Source organism: Vombatus ursinus, unplaced genomic scaffold, assembly GCF_900497805.2.
Source record: "Vombatus ursinus unplaced genomic scaffold, bare-nosed wombat genome assembly UNPS02014863.1, whole genome shotgun sequence".
Lineage (NCBI taxonomy): Eukaryota > Metazoa > Chordata > Mammalia > Diprotodontia > Vombatidae > Vombatus > Vombatus ursinus.
The window spans coordinates 2,502,639-2,521,202 of NW_020954641.1; positions in this window are offsets into that span (position 1 = coordinate 2,502,639).

The following is an 18,564-nucleotide window of genomic DNA, read 5'->3' on the forward strand; positions in this document are numbered from 1 at the left end:
GGCTCAATTTTTATTAAGTCCTAATCTCTCTCTAGTGTGTCAATTCCCAAATCTTCAACCACCCGCTGGACAGCTCCACCTGAATGCCCTGCCAGCACTACAAACTCAACAAAATAAAATCCTTATTTCCCTGTTAAATGTGCCCTTCCTTCCAACTTCTCTATTTCTGCTTATGGCATCACTGTCTTTTCATCACCCTTCATACTGAGAACTTCAGGGCTTTTGACAAAGAATCTTTGACTCCTCATTCCTTCATTTGCCATAATCTATAACCTAATAATTGCCGTGTTCTATTGCTACATGCAAGGGGGTGCTCCAGCTCATGAGAGCATATCGTTAAATTTTCATTGTGAGCATTCATACCTTGCAAATCAGCAAATACTTTGAATTAGGGCTTGATTTATTGTTTTGTAAATTGTTTAGACTTAAGAAAGCAGAGAACAAATTATTAATAATACAGATAAACTTAAAAGTGTGTGGTTCCGGGATACCTGGTTGTTCAATATTTGCCAGCACAACATTGGCTACATCTTAACTCTATTTCCTAGTCTCTATTCCAGAGATTTTCAGTTTTTTTCTCTGAGGATCCTTTCATACTCTTACAAATTATTGAAGGCCTCAAAAAGTTGTTGTTTATGTGGGTTATATTTATAATATTTATCATTTTAGAAATTTAAACTGATACATTTTTAAAAATATTTATTAATTTATTAAAAATAACAAACTCATTACATGTTAACATAAATAACTTTTTGATGAAAACTACTATCTTTTCTAAAAAAAATTAATCTGAAGAGTGGTATTGTTTTACATATTTTTGCAAATCTGTTTAGTATCTGGCTTATTAGAATAGAGTAATAGAATAAAATTTTCCTAGCTGGTTCTGTATTTAATATGTTGTGATATGTTGTTTTCGTTGAAATATATGAAGAATGTCCAGCCTCACACAAATGGGAAAAAGAAGAGACTCATAATAGGTAAATAACATTTTAGCATTTTGATGAAAATAATTTTGACCTTGCAGACCTCCTGAAAGGGTTTTCTTGGGAATCCCCAGGCGTCTAAGGACCACACTTTGAGAACTGCTTGCTTTATTCATAATGTTATCACCTGACTTTTCACTTCCATGACCATTTGCCTGAACTATTGTAATTGTAAATTCACTGCCTCTCTAAACCATTCTTTACACAATTGCCAAAATAATGTCCCTCATGAACCAGCCTGATCATGTCACTCCTCTCCTCAAAAATCTTTGGTGGCTTCCTGCTGCCTGTGGAATAAAATACAAACTTCTTAGCCTGATGCTTAAGCGCCTACTCAATCTGGAGCTACCTATAATAACAATAATTAGTATTTATAAAGCATTTTAAGGTTTACAAAGCACTTCACAAATATTAACTAATTTCTATCCTCATAACAACCATGGGAGATAGGTGCTATTCTTATCCCCTTTTACAAATTGGGAAACTGAAGCACAGAGAGGTTAAGTGACTTACCCAGGGTCATACAGCTACTAAATGTTTAAAACTAACTTTGAAATTAGATCTGCCTAATTTCAGCTGTAGAACTTTCTCCCTGGGCTACCACATTGACTTTCCATCCTTATTTTCCATTACCCCACTTCCTATTTCAGTCAAATTAGATTACTCACTATTTTCCCTAACTCAATATCCCATCCATCGCTAGCCTCTCTGCATTAATGCTAGTTGCCCCAATGCCTGAAACACACTCTTTCTTCATCTCCACTTTTCAGAATCCTTACCCTTGTAGCTTTAGCTGAAGTCCCATGTTCTCTGTGGAGCCTTCTCTGGCTTCTCCAGTTAAAAAGTATTGTGTCTCTATTCAAATTGTCCTAGAGTTACAACTCTCTCTTCCACATTCCTGGCCCCTGCAATCTGGAAAATCTCTGTAAAATTTTTTGGCCCTCCTTTCATACCAGAGAAGAAGGGTGAATCTTTTCTTTTTTCTTTCATGGGGTGTTTTCAATACCTTATTTTAAAATTTGGGTTAAGTATTTGGTCACAGGCTCTGTGTCATCTACTGGTCTTTCCAGTCATCTGTGGCTTTCACAAAACTCCCCCAAAATTCCCATTTAATTTCTTATGCCAACCCCTGATCTATCACAAATGTGATAAGGAGAGTCATGATTTGGAAGGGATAACTGTACCTTCGCTAGATGTGTCCTTTGCCCCATCCGCTTGGAGTTATACTAACAAGTGTATATGTCATATTCTGTCTCTAAAGCAAGACTGTATCACATTTTCTCTTTGTATCTACAGCTCCTGGTGTAGACCTTTGCATTTAGTCAGCATTTGATGTTGTATTGAACTATACTGATGGGGCCTGAGAGAAACGATTAACATTTTATATGACAAGATAAGGATTCTTAGAAGCTTACATCATATACTGAATCTACCAGATGATGTTTAAAAGTGCTAAGTGCTAAAACTCCAGCAGCTGAATTGTTTTGTTTTATTTTTAATTTTGGGAACATAAAATGGAAGTAGTTTGACTGGAGAACAGTTCTCATGAAAATGCCCCAGGGTTTGTAGCAGAAGAGATGCTTATTATGAATCAATAATGTGACCTGGTAGGCAAAAAAAGCTAGGGCCATCTCCGGCTGCATTGAGAGACACGGCGTACAGATCAAGAAAGGTGATAGGCCTACCATCATGTGTTGTCCTTTCACACACCTGCCTTCCCTAATCATCTCACATCAGGAATCTGTGTTCCATTCTGGATGCCACATTTTAAGAAAGACATTGACAAGCTCAAAAGTGTTCAGAGGAAGGCAATCTGGATGGTAAGAGGCTGGGAAATCATGCAACATGAGGAGTGGAAGGAGAACTGACAGGAGGATTAGATTTGGAGTTAGAAAACTTGCATCTGAATCCCCACTCTGCTATTTATTAGCTAAGCTGTATGAGACTTGGGACTGACTGCAGAGTTTAGCCTGGAGAAGAGAAGATTTAGTGGGGAAGGTGATGGCTATCTACCAGTATATGACAGGTCATCACATGGAAGAAAGATTGTTCTGCTTTGCCCCAAAAGGCAGAACTAGGAGCAAAGAGTAGAAGCTGCAAAGAAGCAGACTTAGTCTCAATACAAGGAAAAACTACCTGATCATCTTTTTGAACCAAACTTGTGATTTCATTGGTATAAGGAAGACCCAACGAAGAAACTCCCTTCACCAATGTAGTGAAGGTGCTTGCTCTTCAAAATATGGCCTTTGAGATTTGATTGGGGACACTGAGAGGTTATGAATTATCCAAGGTCACAACATAACCAATATGTAGCAGAAGCAGGATTTGAATCCAGATCTTGTGGTCTCTGAGTCCAACTTGAGGTATAGTGGACAGTGCTGGAGTTGAGGTCAGGAAAACCTGGGTTTAAATCCTGCCTCAGATGCTTACCAGTTGTGTGACCCTGAGTAATTCATTTAACCTCTCTGTGCCTCAGTTTCCTCACTTGTAAAAGGAGATGGTTAGATATGGTATTTTTAAGATGTCTTTTGGGGTAGCTAGGTGGTACAATGGATAGAGTGCTGGCCTTGGAATCAGGAAGATCTTAGTTCAAATCCAGATTCAAACAATTACTTAGCTGTGTGACTCTGGGCAAGTCACTTAACCTTTATTTACCTCATCTGTAAAATGAGAACACTGGAGAAAGAAATGGCAAACCACTATAGTATCTTTGCCAAGAAAAGTCCATGGGTCACATAGAGTAAGACATGACTGAACAACAACAAATGTGTTTTTCAGCTCTAACTTCACAGTTTTTTTATTTCTTTCCACTATGCTCTTATTAATTAGAGTTTCAAGAAGTGGAATAAGTGGCTTTCAGGAGGGAGAGAGTTCATATTCCTGGAAATTTCTCATGATGCCATGATAGGACCAGTATCTATCTGAGTCCTTCTCTTCCCCACAACATGGGTTAGGCTAAACTTTCCCAAAAAAGATGACAAAGCTCAAGAGGTGTCCCCCTTGGTACAACTTCCTGGTGTCCATTGCCTGTGTTGATGTGGCTTCTTGATCACTGAGAGGCAGAAAAGATCCCACCCACATGAATTTGGGGATCTTCATACTCTGTGGATACCTGAAGAGCATTGGAATCACCACATCTTGCACTGATAATCAGTGCATTTCCAAATGAAGACACTGACAGCTGCTGTATCCTTGTTGCATATCCTTGCTATATTAGGGCTAAGTAAACTTCCTTTGATGAATGCCTCATTTTGCCCCAATATCCAATCTGAAGTAATGGGTGGCCACCCCTAACAGATACAGAGCTGAAAGGAGCATTGGAGTTCATGTAGTTGAACCCCTTAAGCTTACAGATAGAGGAACTGAGGTCGAGAGAGAGCAAGCGATTTGCTTACATGTATAGCTAAGTCACATATAGTTAATAAAGAGTAGAGAGGGGGTTCAAACTCAAGTCCTCTGACTCCATAGCTAATACTCTTGTCAGTACACTGTAAAAATGAAGGTTGGCTGACCACCCATCAAGGTTGTTGTATAGGCAAAACCTCAGGGAGGTGCAACAAAATTTTTGGGCAATCTTTTGCCCTTCCTCTCCATATAGCCTAAATACCTGTAGCCTAGAGCCCCAAGGCCCTGGTCCATCAATCACAGAGCCATACCATGCCTTGAGAAGAGACATAAGAGAGTCCAACACTCTAAAATATCAGATTTCTAATTTCCATCTTGCACTCTGGGGAGGAGTAATTCTGCCAATCTAAATGGAGGGAACATGCTATAATCCCATCCATCTGGCTTCACCACCTTAGGTGCCAGTAATGTGCTGAACCTTAATCCCTATGCTAATTACTCCCTCTTCCTCTCACCACCCAGTCAGATTCCAATCCATTGCCTAACTCCACTCGTGTTGTTCACAAACTCCCCAAAATCTTCAGAATTTTCAACCAGTGTTCCATCCACCTCTGTTCTTTAACAGAAACAGGACCCTCTCCTGAGACCCTCCCTCCTGATAGACACTCCTCCCTTGACTCACAGCATCAGGGAGAGGGGCTGGCATCCTTCTTGTCCTCCTACATTTTTCTGCCACCATCCCTTAATGAATTCTCCTCTTTTGAGGTCTAGTCAACTTGTTGGCACCATTCTTAGCTGACCAGAAACACACAGAGCAGACAATTTAGCTTCCTGCTCCATAGAGAAGATTGTGGCCATATGATGAGAATTTCCATAGCTCCCCTTTGCCATTCTAACAGTTTTTCAGCATCATCACCATCTCTCCCCTCCTTCCTTATGGTTAGAGAGGCAGTGATATCCCTGCTAATTACTGAGATGAAATTTTCCATCTGTGACCTTGATGCCTCTTTTTCCTGCTTCCTCCAAGACCTTGTTCTGGCATCATCCCCAGGCATCTCCAATTCCTCCCTCTCTACCGGCTCCTTCTCTTCTGCCTGTAAATGCTCAGATCTCTTCATGTCTAAAAACAAACACATCAACAAACTCCTGTAGGTGGGATCTTTCCTGCCCCTAGGTGACCAGGAAGCCACATCAACACAGGCAATGGACACTAGGAAGTTGTACCAAGGGGGACCGCCTTGGGCCATGTTGGTCCTTCTAACCCAATCATCTTGCCTCATCTTTCTCTTCCCCTTCATTGCTTAACTTCATGGGAGAAGTTATGTATGTTGAATGCCCCTGGGATCATGTAGAGCTGACAGGGACCTTGGAGGTCTCCTACTCTAATCCTTTCCTTACAGATGAGAGAACTAAAGCCAACAAAGGCTAAGTGACTTGCCTAGGTATTAAGGGGCAGAGTCAGAATTTGAACCCAGGTCATCTAATTCCAAATCCAGGGTCATATCCATTGTTCCAAGCTTCCTCCACTTCTCCATTATCCACTCTCCTGAATCCCTTACAATCAGAGTCTACACTCACTATTCACTCTCTTGGACCACCACTGACCTTCTTATCACCAAATTTCATGAATCTTTTTTTTTCCAATGTTCATCTTCCTTGACTTCTCAATAGCTTCTGACGCTATTGACCACCCCTGGCTCCTGGATTCTCTCTTCTTTCTAGTGTAATAGGTAGAGAGCTGACCTTGGAATCAGGAAGACCTGGGTTCAAGATACATATTGGTTGTTTGACCTTGGGCAAGTCATTTAACTTCTCAGGGCCCCAAGGAAACTTCCTGCCTCTGTCTACGTTGGCAGAAGGGGTTTTCTCACCAAGAATTCCCTCTATCAATGAAATCACAAATCTAGACTTCCCCAAATATATCTCTATTCAAGTCTAGGTTGGACTAGAAAGTCTCTGAGTATGCTGTCTAACCCTAAAATCCTAAAATTCTGTCTTCTCACAGATGGTTTGTTAGGGGATGTTTGTTTAAAGAAAGACTAAGGCTGAAGAGAGATGCCTTGCTCCACCTCCCTCCTCCCCACTTCACGCTTGTATGTACCCTTTATCTACTTGACTCCTCCAAGTCTTGAAACCTCGGGCAGTGGCTGAGTTTGCAAATATTTCCACTTTAGGCAGAGAGCTGAGGATATGTTTCCCTGCCCAGCCTCAAGTTATTATGTGGGAGGGGGGATGAAGGAAGGAGGGAGAGTCTCAGAGTAAGCCAGCAAGGGAGCACCTAATGCCTGATATGGGAGGGGCAGACAGTTCAGTCATAAAACCTGCCTATTGAAAGGATGGTGACTAATTTGCAGATGGTATCAGAGGGGCTGCCACTGCAAATTGTTTTTGGAAGAATCACATTCACCATGGTCCAACCTCCTCTGAATCACAGTCCAGTAGACTGCAATGTTGGCCGAGAATGCAGAGGGGCTGGGATGGGGAGGGAGTGCCCACAGTGGAAAGAGCATCGGACTTTGAGTCAGCAGACCCAGCTCCCTAGTGCCAGTAGCTTCAACTCTTTTGGGTCTCAGTATGCTAATCTATAAAATGGGGAGAACTCAATTGGTACTAGCTATCTCATAGGAGCAGTGAGAGTGAACTACTTTGTAACTGCAAGGGATAGAGATAAGGACTGCACCCTTGATTTCACTGGTAAAGGGAACTCCCAGGGGGAGGAAACTCCCTCAACCAATGTACCTTTTCTGCAATTAATCTTAGAGTACACTGAAGTAAAGTGAGGTAAAGTGACTCACTTGGAGTTATAGTATGTCTTTATCTTCCTTGGAATCAGGAAGACCTGGGTTCAAAATCTAGCTCTGACACGTAGCAGTTGTCTGACCCTCAGCAAGTAATTTATGTTGTCAGTGCCCCCAAGAAACTTCCTACAGGACAGGATTTGAACCTAGGTCTTCCTGGTTTAAAGACCGTCCCTCTATCCAATGTGCCACAGGGATAAAGTATTAAATAAAAATAAGATTTTATGATTTGTATTCATACATTTGTATGTGTGTTTGGGGGTCAGAGGTGGGGCATACTCCTTCCCGCTACCAACTCATTATTTGACCTTAGATAAAGTATTTCTAGTCTCTGGGCCTCAGTTTCCTCCTCTGACTTTGAGGGAGTGAACTAGATGATCTCTCGGGCTCCTCTAACCCTGACAATTTGTGTTCTATGCTCTTGGGTTTCTTCCTGCTCGAATATTCTGCATTCCATATTCTCAGGTCCCTTTCAGCTCTGATGATCTCACAATTCTAAGTTCTTGTCCATCTCTGACATTCTGTAGTCTAAGTTTTCTTCTGACTCACACTCCATATTCCATGACCAAGGCATTTTCATATTTAATCATACATAACCTCTGTGAAGGAGGCTAGAAAGGAAAAAAAATCATCCCATTTTACAGAGAAGGAAATTAAGATTCAGAGAGGAAAAACAACTTGCCCAAGGTCACACAGCTACAAAGTGTAGGGAAATAGAGCAAGACTTGTGAGTCAACCAAAGTTCCTGTCGGGTGGGAATGGGGTGAGGGGGAGACCTGGAATATGCCTGGCCAGCTCTGGAAAGGAAAGCTGCTGTTTACAGAAAGAGCTGCCACTGCAAATGCCTTTGTTTCTGTCCCAGCCTTTATTTATTTCCACACCAGCCTAAGGCCTTTGGCTCCAGTTTGAAGGCAGAACACAGGAAAGGAGGCCCTTTTCCTTCTGAGGAATGGCCACCCACAGTTGGCTAAGGGAGATGTTCCGGAACCCTGCAGAGCCTGGGACCCCTGCCTCGGAAAGTCCAACATTGACAGTTCATTCTTTTCTGGGGACTTGGATACTGAGGAGGACCTTATCCTTCCCAAAGGCCTGCAGTCTCTGGATTTTCTATAGAAGAAAGACTGAGGAAAGCTAGGCAGCACAGGGTAGGGGCAAGAGCCCTGGATTTGGACTCAAGGCATAAATTGGAGTCCCCTCTGCCACTGATAGATCACTCACGAGATGACCTCGGGTTAGTCACTTTCCTTCTGGACCTCCACAATAAGAGGAGATTGAACCACCCAATCTGAAATGTCTATTTCAACTCCAAACCTATGACCCTTAGGAGCTCATAAGGATGTGCCCAGCTCTGACACGCAGTAGGAAGAGGGATGAATTTGGAATCTGAGGATTTGGGTTTGAATGCTCTGTTCTGCCACTCATGACCTGTGTGATCATGACAAATCACAACCTCTCTGGTCCTCGAGGTTTCCTCGTCTGTAAAATGAAAGGGTTGGATTAGATGAAATCTACCATTTCTAGCTCTAAGCCTGATTCAATGCCTTAGGATCTTTGGGGTTGGGCATAGCTCAACCTCCCATTGGTTGCCTCTTGATTATTATGGAGATTCCTCAGTAGCTCATCTCTTGTCTTTCTTCCTTCCCTCTGGCAGTGTTGCCACATGCTTCATGCTGCCTAAATGACACGTAGCTATCTACCCTCACTTCATGTTTGACATGGACAAAATGAAAGGTATCCCAAGGATGTCACCTTGTATCCTTGCTAATTACAAGACACCTTCCCTTAGTGGACTCTCATGACGGTTCTGAGAGGGAGGGAGGCTGGACAGAGATCATTTTCCCTATTTGACAAAGGAGAAAATTATGACTTAGAGGAAAAGTGACTTAGTCAAGGTAGTACTAGTCAATGACAGCTAGGACTAGAGTCAGACTGGTCTGCTGACTGCTAACCTAGTTCTCTTCCTACTCTATGGCATCATTTTTCTCATCTTCCTCACATATCAAGGGAAAGAGCTGAACTCAGCTATCTTTGAGACCCCTCCCGTCTCTGCCATTTCATGTTCTATGTTCTAAGGCCCCTTCCAGTTTTAACATTCTATGATCTGTGTTCTAAGATACTTTCTGACTCTTATATTCTATTTCCTAAAGTTCTGCCCTGCTCTGATTGATATTCTGGATTCTTTGTGCTCTGCGGTTTCAGTTTTGCTCTAGAACTTATGTTCTGTGTCTTATGTCCTTTTCAGCTCTGACGTTCATTGTTCTATGTCCCAAGTGTGGTTCAGACTACAGGACATTATAAAGGGGTAGCAGCAAGGTGTAGTTCAAAGATTTGTAATGAGAATTGTATTTGTAGTGAGAATACTTGGACTCAAATCCAAGTTCTGACACCTAGCAGCCATGTGATCCTAGGCAAATGGAGTCACTTTCTTTAGCCTCAGTATTGTCATCTGAAAAATGGGAATCATAATACGGTATCTACTTCACAAAGTTATTATGAGGAAAGTGCTTTGTAAACCTTGAAGTGCTATATAAACATGTTATTACTGTTGTTCAGTTGTTTCTCAGTCATATCCGACTCTTTGTGATACCATTTGTGATACCAAAGAAGACATTAGTGATATAATTTTTGTGCTCAGTAATAATAATTCAGGGGTAACTGGGGGTGTAGTGGATACTAGAGTCAGGAAGACTCATCTTCCTGAGTTCAAATCCAACCATAGACATGTACTAGCTATGTGACCCTGGGCAAGTCACTTAACCCTCTTGGCCTCAGTTTCTCTTCTGTAAAATGAGTTGGAGAAGGAAATGGCAAACCACTCTAGTATCTTTGCCAAGAAAACCCCAAATGGGGTCACGACAACAAAAAAGCTTTGGGAGAAGCATAAACTGTTTAATTTTTCTATTTCAACCTTTGAACCTAGCATGGTTCCTAGCACATAACCGGTATTTAATGAATTATTTGGGGAAATGAATTCAACTGTGGCCATAATCCTTAAACTCGATACCACAGTCCACCTGGTGGCAGCATTGTCAAATTGAAGACCAAATACCTTGTAGGAAATAAAGAGGAGCCTCAGTGCTCACCTAGCAAACTCAAAACCTCTAATCATGACAGATCCTGCAGGCCCATACCTAATCCCCTAAAGGCTGTCCCAAGAATCCCTCCCCCTGAGCTCATGATGAAGTTTTTTTTTAGAATGGCCTCACCTTCTCCGGGAACTTCTAGATCCTCACCCCGGGGCCAGGCTCAAGTCAAAGCTTCTCACTCCTTGAGGAATGAGGGGCTCTGTGTTCATTCTGGGTGGGGATTCAGGTCATCCTCAACCCTCCCTGTCTCGAAGGGAAAGGGAGGCACCAGCTTTAGCTGACAGCCTTGGAGAGTCAATCTGGAGGCTGATAGTGTCATAGAATTTATGGCTGCAAGGAACATTCCTGAAGATTCATCCCAACTCTTCTTCTCTGGACACTCCACCTCCAGGCTCCACATCCATGTATTCTCTCCTCACCTCTGCCTTGTAGAATCCATCTGTTCCTCTAAGCTTAGCTCAAATATTGCATGAAGCTCTTCCTGATTTCCCCCATACCTCCCAATGTCGGGGGCCCTCCCTCCCAATCTTCCTGGTATTTAACTGCTTTGTATTTATTCTTCTTATTTTTCTCAAAATAAGTTGTTTTTAGTTGTTTTCAGTTGTTTTCAGTCATGTCTGACTTTCTGTGACCCCATTTAGGGTTTTCTTCGAAAAGATGCTAGAGTGGTCTGCCACTTCCTTCCCCAGTTCATTTTACAGATGAGGAAACTGAGGCAAACAGGGTTAAGTGACTTGCCTGGGGTCACACAACTTGTAAGTGTCTGAGGCCAGATTGGAACTCCCGACTCCAGGTCCAGCGCTCTATCCATTATGCCACGTAGCCACCCTATTTTCATCCTGCACATACGTATATGTGTCCTTTTTGTCTACCCCATCAGAATATAAGTTCTTTGAGAGTGGGGATTTCATTCTTTGCATTTGCAAATTCCTAGCTCCCAGCACAGTGCCTGGACTTAGTAGGTGTTTCCTAAATGCTTGTTGATTAGTTGATTGATTTCCTCTAGTCCCCACTCACAGAATCTGAAAGCTGGAAAGGATGGACTTCAAAAGATGTCCCTAACTCTTACCTGAGCAGGAATCCCTTGCCCAACAGCCCCAGCAAGTTGTCCCAAAGCTTCCCCTAGAGAAACTAGCCTATGCTACTCCTGAATAACGGATCTAACTGTTAGCTAGCTTTCCCAATAAGGTCAATCAGGTCAAGTCTAATCAGCCTTTCTTATCACACAACCCAACCCAACAATTCAATAAATGCCTACCGTATGCTGGGGGACTGTTCTAGTCACTAACTATTCATCCTGGCTTGCAGATTAATCTAAAGCCCAACATCTCTGTAGTATAAGTGAAATAAGCAGGTGACCCTGAGCAAATCAATTAGTCTCTGCTTGACTCAGATTCCTCATCTGTAAAATGAAGGTGATAATATTAGCATCTGTTTCACAGGGTTATTGTGAGGATTAAATAAAGAAAGGAAATGAGCATTTATTTAGGGCCTATAATATTCCAAGCACTTAAGTGTTTCACAGATATTATCTCAGGACCACACAGCATGGCATGCCCTCATCAGCGAAGGTGCTGTGCTCTATGAGCAAAGCAGAATTGAAGTAGCTCAAAAGAAATGCAGGATGGGTAAATTTAGAGAATCCACCCCAAATGTTTACATGGACTATTAGTGCCCGACCTGTGGTAGAGTATTCCGAGCTCGTATTGGTCTGATCAGTCACAATTGGACACACTATAACTTGACTCTAGCATAGTAATGCCATTTTGGTCCTCTTCGAGAACAAAAGACAACAGCCAACTTCTCTCATTTGAGAATCACAACAGCACTGTGAGGCAGGTGCGGCTGTTTCCATTTTGCTGGCTCAGGGTTACACGGTTAGGTAGTGTCTGAGGCTAGGTTTGATCTTGGGTCTTCCTGATTCCAAGCCCACACCTCAGTCCAATGCCTGGCTGAGAGGACAAATGAATAATGTTTTACAAACCTCAAAACATTATGTAAGTGCTAACTATTGTTACAAAAAACTTGCTGAGCCTAGAGTTGAATGACCTGCAACGCAATGTCCTTGAAGATAGACATCAAGCCCCTCTTACCTCTTCTTCTAATCTTTTCAGTTCAATTCAACATTTATTAAGTGCTTATTATACACAAGCCAAAAGCATTTCTGATTCCTTGAGATCCTCCTCATGTTATTGGTGTCCAGATCCCTCATTTTATAGATTTATTTCTAGGAGAGACCTTGGGGAAAATATATAATACAGTCCTGTTATTGTATAGGAATTTAAGGCACAGGGACCCTAGGTTACTTGCCATAGATCATGCAATTATATTAGCAAACTAAGGCTAGAACCAGCTTTCTCAGCTCTCAGATCAATATCCTTTCTACTGTACCAGTTGCATCTTCTTTTGAAAATGAAATTTTAATTACCCACATTATGATTCTAAAGGACAGGGAGTCACCTCAACCTGGATATTGACTTTAGAAGTGGAATGAGCCTTAGAAGTCATCTGGTCCAATTTTCTCATTTTGTTAATGAAAAAAGCGAAGTCTAGAGAATCTAAGTGATTTGTCCAATGGAGTAAGCAACAGAGGCGAGAAATGAACCCATATTCTCTTTCTATAGATTCAGGCCTCTTTCCATTAAACATATTCTGTCCCATATCCAGAACTGTCATTAAGCACAACTGAACCTAGTGGGCTTCCCTTACCACCACCCAGCAATCTAAGACCTTACTCAGAGCTGACCAAATATGGGTCCTTATTACAGCCCTGTCCCAGCTGGGCATTTCCCAGGAGGTGTCTAGAAGCAAGCACTTCAGGATGAAGCCATCCCTCTTAGGAATGTGAAAACAGAGCATTATTTCTTAAGACTGGAGAGTCTTTGAGGATGGGGATGGGGTGGAGATCCTCCACCCTCTGATTTTGGGTCTAAGCTGGAAATGACAGTACAGGGTTGGGAAGAAGAGGGGGAAGTGTGTCATTCCCAGGTAGGCACCCCGGAGCTCTTGCTTAGCACAGAACCGTCACACCCCCATGACAGCTATTCCCTGATCTTATCCTGCCCCCTCCTGCCTCCCTGCATTGCAGCAGGTCGGGCCATCTCCCATGGTTGGAATGGAATGTTCTCTCTCTCTCTCTGTCTCTCTCTCTCTCTGTCTCTCTGTCTCTCTCTGTCTCTCTCTGTCTCTCTCTCTCTCTCTCTCTCCCTCTCTCTCTCTTTCTCCCTCTCTCTCTCTCTCTGTCTCTCTCTCTCTCTCCCCTTCTCCCTCCTTCCTTCCCTCTCCCGCCCCCTTCCAATCTCTGCCTGTGGAAATTGTTCTAAGATGCCTTCTCCTGAAGGAAGTCTTCTCAAATTCTGTCTCTTCCAGGGTGTCCTTCCAGCAGAAAAAAAGGGTGGAGTCAGACAAAGTTCATAAGATTGAGAATCCAAAAAAAAAATCCAAAAAAAGCATTCTGTTTTTGAAACCTGGTTCTGACACCCTCTGGAAAGTCACTTCCTCACTATGGATCTCTGTTTCCTTACCTAAAAAATGAGAATTGAGGAAATTTTCTCTGAAGCGTCTTCTTACGATGTATCATAATTTGGGACTTGTTTGTTTTCCCTAGTTTTAAGTTTTATATCATTTTTCCCTCACTAAGGTAGGACAGTTCAACTATTATTACCTCCAATTTACATATGAGGAAATTGAAGCTCAGAGAGGTTAAAGAACTTAAACAAGATCACAAAGCTAGTAAGTACCAGAGCTGGAACTCAACCTTGAGTCTTCTGGGTCCAACACCAGGGTTTTCTCCACTACAACTAATGCTGAATTGGGACACACTGTATCTGTTAAGGTTCCCATAGAGAACTTTTTGCTAGGTATACTGACAGAAGAGACCAGCCCACTGATATGAGTTTGAATCTTGCCACAAAATGGCAATCAATCAATCAATCAATCAATGAATAATAATTTTTTTTAAAAAATTCACTTTCAAGCTTAAAAAAACAAACACACCCACTAACAACCTTAGACTGTTTTGCTCTGATCCCCTTGTTTTTCAGAACCTTAAAAGCGCTAGGGAAAACAAACAGACAAACCCTGAGTTGTATTGATTGTTAGAACTCACTTTAGAGACCATTTCCTCAATTCTCATTTTTTAGACAAGGAAATTGAGACCTATATAGTGGATGTTTTCAGATATACAATCATTGTTTTGAAAATGAAGTTGATTGATTTTTAAGCGTCTTTTTGAAGTAGAGAAGGGCATGAACGCCAATTTGGACATGGCTGATTTTGCAACTAAGGAGAAAGTCTTAGCGCAGTTTTTTTTTTTTTTCTTTCTTTTCTTTTTCTTTTTTCTTTTTTTTTAAAGTCACTTGAGATCTTTTTCCTCCCTCTGATACTGAAGTTCTCAACTTTACCACAAGGGGGCGAAGCAACACTCAGAGGGAACGAAGACCCAAAGCTAAGGCCTAAGAGTCTGGTCTGAGAGTCAGATTCAGAGCTGGACGGTACCTTAGGCATCATTTACTGCAATACCTGTTCCCTTATTCTGCAGATGTAAAAACTGTGAGGGCGAGAGGGAAGGGGAGAAGAGAGGAAAAGTAAGAATGTGCAAAACAATGAAAAGGGCAGGTCTTTTGGCTTTGCCACTGGCTTGTTGTGCGACCATAAACAAGTCACTTCCCCACCCTTACCCCTGCCTGCGAGCCTCAGTTTCCTCATTTATAAAATGGGGGAAAATCATACTTGCACTACCGGGTTTTGTGATGAAAGTACTTTGTGACCCTACACTGTATAAATGTGAGCTAGTAATTATTACTCCTCCCTTCCCACCCTTTTGCTACCTTAAGGTAGCTAGATGGTGCAGAGCATGCTCCCGTCTAGCTTCCTAACAGTGTGACCCTGGGCAAGTAGCTTTAATTTCTTTCTGTCTACCTCAGTTTACTCATCTATAAAATGGAAATAATAACTACCTCCCAGGGTTGGTGGGAAGATCAAATGAGATATTTGTAAAGTGTTCTGTAAACCTTCAAGTACTGTACAAATGCTGGCTATTAATAAGTCATTGGTTGTGTGATGTCATAATAAAAGCTGAAATTTATATAGCTTTTTAGTGTCCCAAAAGCACTTTAAATACTCTAGCTCATTATATTATTATCTCATTTGATCCTCACAGGGTACTATTTCTGTCCCCATTTTATGGTTGAAGGAAACTGAGGCAAATTAGGTTAAATGACTTGCCCAAGTTGGCAGAGTTAATAAGTGTCTAAGAATAGATTTGAACTCAGGTCTTCTTGACCCCAGGCCCAATACTCTGTCCACCTAGCTGCCTCTAAAAACACTGTCAAGCTACTATGGAAGTGTTTTACATGACTTACACATGTATAACCTGTATCCAGTTGCTTGCCTTCTCAATGAAGGTGAGTGGGGAGGGAGGAAGGGAGAAAATTTGGAACCCAAAGTTTTAAAAACAAATGTTAAAAAGTGTGAAATAAGATATACAGGTAAAGAGGTACAGAAATCTATCCTGTGCTACAGGAAAATAGAAGTGGAAGGGGATATGAGAAGGGGGGGAGATAGAAGGGAAGGCAGATTAGGGGAAGGGGTATTCAGAATGCACACTGTCTTGGGGTGGGGGAAGGGACGAGATGGGGAGAAAATTTGGAACTTAAAATCTTGTGGAAGTGAATGTTGAAAACTAAAAATAAATAAATTTTTAAAATAAATAAATAAATAACATAAAAAAATAAAAATAAGGACACTGTCAAGGACAGTTTGGGATCATAGAAAATGCTACATGATATTCCAAATACAACCTAGTCAGCTCTGATCTTTCTTTTCAATTCTGAGCTCAGCACATCATGCATTTGCTGTGGCTATTCCAGATCTGTGTCCTGATAGACTAACTCATTGGACTGCCAATCCAGCTGCATTTCAGAATCTAGGTAACACATAGGCTTTATTCACAACTCTTCCCCCAGGTGGATTAATAGGCCCTCTCTATTGTTAGTAACCAGGGGTCTTATTGAGGAGTCCCAGAAGTGATCTAGGTCTCAATGGAAGCAGCACAGCGTCATCTGCAGGCAGTAGTAGCACCTGGAGGACCTCCAGACCATTTATCAATAATCCCTCTTCTATTTGGACTTTGCATCAGGCAACCTCCATGAGACTGACTACACAAGGGAGGATAGAAAAAATATGTTTAAAAATATGGTTTGGGATGAAGAAAGGGGTCAAAGGTTTGTTGATCAATCCAAAACCCAACACCACTATGGAATAAAAAATCTCTTCAACAGTTAGACATGTGGTAAGTATGAAGCATAATGAAAAATCAAATCAACTATATCTAAACAAATTGACCTTTGTGGGAGTCATCCTACCAGCTACAATGGGGACAAAGAGGGTCTGTATTACTTGGTGTGCATGGGGCATCTCTCCTCTGCTCTGGAGAGGAGTTAGTGATTGTCCTGGAGGAAGAAAGGAAAGAGGGGAAGATGAGGGAGGCAGTAAGGGCTATTGTGTGGTCTATTCATGCCTTAGTCAATCAGCCAATCAATCAATCAATTAATCAACAATTATTTATTAAGCTCCTACTATAGCCCAGACACTTGCTAAGTGTGGGGGAGTAGTAACAGGGGAGATACAGAGACAAAATTAAGTCTTTACCCTCAAAGAGCTTCAGGGATAGGAGGAGAGAGGATACATATAGGGGATAGAGATTGTACCCATGATATCATTGGTATAGGGAACTCCTGGGTGAGGACACTCCCTCTACTGGTGCGGATCAGCCCCTTCTTGGCAACATAATAGTTTTAGAGAGCGGCCTGAAGCATCGAGAGATTAAGAGACTTGGCCATGCATACACAGCCTTTATGAGTCAGACGCAGACTTGGACCCAGGTCACCCTGGCTCAGTGGGCATTTCTTAATCCACTATTCCATATTGCCTCTTAACATGTACATATGTGAGTATATGTAGAATGTGCATGAAATGAAAACATAACAGAGTTGGGAGGGAGGATGCTAGCAGTGGAGGACACCAGGTAAAGCTTCCTGTAGAAAATGAAGTTCAATCTGAATTGTAGAGACCAGAGGCAGAGGTCACAGGATCATCAATTTAGAACTTGAAAAGACCTTAGAGGGCATCCATTCCAACCCTGTCATTTTGCATTTGGGGAAACTGAGGCCCAGAGAAATTAGAGTGTTTTGCTCAAGGTTACATAGGTAGTATATAACAAAGGTAAAATTTAAAGCCAGATGTACAGACTTCAAAGCCAGACTGGACAGCCAGAGTAAAGGCAGGAAGTAGGGAGATGGACTGTTGAGTGTGAGAAACAGCAAATAAGCTGGTATTATAGCTGGCCCAAAGAGCACATTGAGGAGTTAATATGCGAGAAGTCTGGAGAGGTAGGAAGAGGCCAGGTTGTGAAGCTGTAAATTCCAGACACAGGAATTTATATTTAATCTAAGAGCTAACAGGGAGTCATCGGAGTTTATTAAGGTTGACAGGGGAGGGGTAGAGGAGAATCACCTTTGGGAGTTACATGGAAGGTAGTTGGTAGAGAAACTAAAAAGAAAGCTACTGCAATAGTCCAGGTAAAAGGTGAGGAAGGTCTGGACTAGGAGGTGGCTGCGTGAGAGAAGAGTTCAAATCCTACCTCAGATACTTACCAGCTGTGTGACCTTGGGAACATCACTTAAATCCTCTGGGCCTCAGTTTCCTCAGCTGTAAAATGAGAGGGCTATACACAATTGCCACAAAGATCCCTTAAAGCTCCAAACCTATGATTGCTCAGCTCCTGCATTCTATGTTCTCAAGTTCCTTCCTATTGCTATGTTGAATTTTCTTTGTTCCAAGGTCCCTTCAAGCACTAACATTGTATGCTACCTAGAATCTAAGTTCAAATATCCCTGCCAGTTCTCACATTCTGTGCTCTGTGTTCTAAGGTCTAACTCTTAAATCTTTAGTTCTATGACCAAAAATTCTTCTCAGGTTTAATGTTCTAGGAATTCTCCTTCATCCCTTCAGCCTCTTGTTATCCCTTCTTCCTAAACTCTGCTCCTTCACCAACATAGACTGCTCACGTACCTCTTACAAACTTATGTTAAAACCCACAAATTTTACTTTCCAAATATCAGAATCACCTGCTGCGTTAAAAGCATTTTAGGAGACTTGTAAATACAAAGGAGGTAAATAGTCGGTTCAAGTTTGGTTTTCAGGCTATTACTCAGCAGGGCAGAGAAGGAAAGAGATGGGAAATGCATCATAAAGCTCCAGCGTTGTCTCTTGGTGCTGTTTCTAGATTACATTCTATTACCACGCACGAGGGGCAGAGATTGTCTAAAAATTTTAACTAACTTGTCTTTG